Raw genomic sequence first — 3,486 nt, 5'->3', positions numbered from 1 at the left:
GAAAAGCGATGACCCCGGACCAGTCGAACGTTGAAAAAATGGTCAATATTGATGAAATTTTAACATTTAATCTTTTGACTTAAAATGACGGTTGGATGTGAATTATTACTTTTTCAACTAAAATAAGTGTGTTTAAAGTCATTTCTGTGCCTGAAATTGGTCAAAATTGAAGATTTTGAGTAAGCAAAACTCTGTAAAATGGCAATTTTGGTCACTGTGAGGGTTTAAAAAGTGGATATTCAACATGATGCCCAATCCAAATGACATTTTGAATCATTTTTGGTAGAGTCCAAAAAATCAATTTTCTGATGAAAAACGATGACCCCGGACCAGTCAAACGTTGAAAAAATGGTCAATATTGATGAAATGTTAACATTTAATCCTTTGACTTTAAATGAAGGTTGTATGTGAGTTATTACTTTTTCAACTAAAATAAGTGTGTTTAAAGTCATTTCTGTGCCTGAAATTGGTAAAAATTGAAGATTTTGAGTAAGCAAAACTCTGTAAAAATGGCAATTTTGGTCACTGTGAGGGTTTAAAAAGTGGTTATTCAACATGAGGCCCGATCCAAATGACATTTTGAATAATTTTTGGTAGAATCCAAAAAATCAATTTTCTGATAAAAAACGATGACCCCGGACTAGTCGAACGTTGAAAAAATTGTCAATATTGATGAAATTTTAACATTTAATCTTTTGACTTTAAATGAAGGTTGGATGTGAGTTATTACTTTTTCAACTAAAATAAGTGTGTTTAAAGTCATTTCTGTGCCTGAAATTGGTCAAAATTGAAGATTTTGAGTAAGCAAAACTCTGTAAAAATGGCAATTTTGGTCACTGTGAGGGTTTAAAAAGTGGTTATTCAACATGAGGCCCGATCCAAATGACATTTTGAATCATTTTTGGTAGAATCCAAAAAATCAATTTTCTGATGAAAAACGATGACCCCGGACCAGTCGAATGTTGAAAAAATGGTCAATATTGATGAAATTTTAACATTTAATCTTTTGACTTTAAATGACGGTTGGATGTGAATTATTACTTTTTCAACTAAAATAAGTGTGTTTAAAGTCATTTCTGTGCCTGAAATTGGTCAAAATTGAAAATTTTGAGTAAGCAAAACTCTGAAAAAAGGGCAATTTTGGTCACTGTGAGGGTTTAAAAAGTGGTTATTCAACATGAGGCCCGATCCAAATGACATTTTGAATCATTTTTGGTAGAGTCCAAAAAATCCATTTTCTGATGAAAAACGATGACCCCGGACCAGTCGAACGTTGAAAAAATGGTCAATATTGATGAAATTTTAACATTTAATCTTTTGACTTTAAATTACGGTTGGATATGAATTATTACTTTTTCAACTAAAATAAGTGTGTTTAAAGTCATTTCTGTGCCTGAAATTGGTCAAAATTGAAGATTTTGAGTAAGCAAAACTCTGTAAAAATAGGTGGATCATCAGTGTTAGAGCTAAAATTAGCATGTTTAAAGTGATTTTCATGCTTCCAGGGGCCCAAAACACAAGATTTATGGAATGGTTAAAAGTGCATGAAAATGGCCAATTTACTCACTCTGAGTTCTCAAAAAGGGTTTCTTCACCCCGGGAAGTTAATTAAATACCATTTGGAGGCATTTAATGTTCGAGCAAAAACGGCTGATTTTCGACAAAAGAGATAACACCCCCCCATTACGTCATGCTTCAGAAATGTGGAAAATGGTCCGTTTTCAAATGTTTTATTTTTGAACGTCAGTTTACATTTGTAGGTGGATCATCAGTGTTAGAGCTAAAATTAGCATGTTTAAAGTGATTTTCATGCTTCCAGGGGCTCGGGAAGTTAATTAAATACCATTTGGAGGCATTTAATGTTCGAGCAAAAACGGCTGATTTTCGACAAAAGAGATAACACCCCCCCATTACGTCATGCTTCAGAAATGTGGAAAATGGTCCGTTTTCAAATGTTTTATTTTTGAACGTCAGTTCACATTTGTAGGTGGATCATCAGTGTTAGAGCTAAAATTAGCATGTTTAAAGTGATTTTCATGCTTCCAGGGGCCCAAAACACAAGATTTATGGAATGGTTAAAAGTGCATGAAAATGGCCAATTTACTCACTCTGAGTTCTCAAAAAGGGTTTCTTCACCCCGGGAAGTTAATTAAATACCATTTGGAGGCATTTAATGTTCGAGCAAAAACGGCTGATTTTCGACAAAAGAGATAACACCCCCCCATTACGTCATGCTTCAGAAATGTGGAAAATGGTCCGTTTTCAAATGTTTTATTTTTGAACGTCAGTTCACATTTGTAGGTGGATCATCAGTGTTAGAGCTAAAATTAGCATGTTTAAAGTGATTTTCATGCTTCCAGGGGCTCGGGAAGTTAATTAAATACCATTTGGAGGCATTTAATGTTCGAGCAAAAACGGCTGATTTTCGACAAAAGAGATAACACCCCCCCATTACGTCATGCTTCAGAAATGTGGAAAATGGTCCGTTTTCAAATGTTTTATTTTTGAACGTCAGTTCACATTTGTAGGTGGATCATGAGTGTTAGAGCTAAAATTAGCATGTTTAAAGTGATTTTCATGCTTCCAGGGGCCCAAAACACAAGATTTATGGAATGGTTAAAAGTGCATGAAAATGGCCAATTTACTCACTCTGAGTTCTCAAAAAGGGTTTCTTCACCCCGGGAAGTTAATTAAATACCATTTGGAGGCATTTAATGTTCGAGCAAAAACGGCTGATTTTCGACAAAAGAGATAACACCCCCCATTACGTCATGCTTCAGAAATGTGGAAAATGGTCCGTTTTCAAATGTTTTATTTTTGAACGTCAGTTCACATTTGTAGGTGGATCATCAGTGTTAGAGCTAAAATTAGCATGTTTAAAGTGATTTTCATGCTTCCAGGGGCTCGGGAAGTTAATTAAATACCATTTGGAGGCATTTAATGTTCGAGCAAAAACGGCTGATTTTCGACAAAAGAGATAACACCCCCCCATTACGTCATGCTTCAGAAATGTGGAAAATGGTCCGTTTTCAAATGTTTTATTTTTGAACGTCAGTTCACATTTGTAGGTGGATCATCAGTGTTAGAGCTAAAATTAGCATGTTTAAAGTGATTTTCATGCTTCCAGGGGCCCAAAACACAAGATTTATGGAATGGTTAAAAGTGCATGAAAATGGCCAATTTACTCACTCTGAGTTCTCAAAAAGGGTTTCTTCACCCCGGGAACTTAATTAAATACCATTTGGAGGCATTTAATGTTCGAGCAAAAACGGCTGATTTTCGACAAAAGAGATAACACCCCCCCCATTACGTCATGCTTCAGAAATGTGGAAAATGGTCCGTTTTCAAATGTTTTATTTTTGAACGTCAGTTCACATTTGTAGGTGGATCATCAGTGTTAGAGCTAAAATTAGCATGTTTAAAGTGATTTTCATGCTTCCAGGGGCTCGGGAAGTTAATTAAATACCATTTGGAGGCATTTAATGT

This window comes from Lissotriton vulgaris, unplaced genomic scaffold (assembly GCF_964263255.1).
Source record: "Lissotriton vulgaris unplaced genomic scaffold, aLisVul1.2 SCAFFOLD_2509, whole genome shotgun sequence".
Lineage (NCBI taxonomy): Eukaryota > Metazoa > Chordata > Amphibia > Caudata > Salamandridae > Lissotriton > Lissotriton vulgaris.
Note: the sequence above shows the minus strand (reverse complement) of the source record.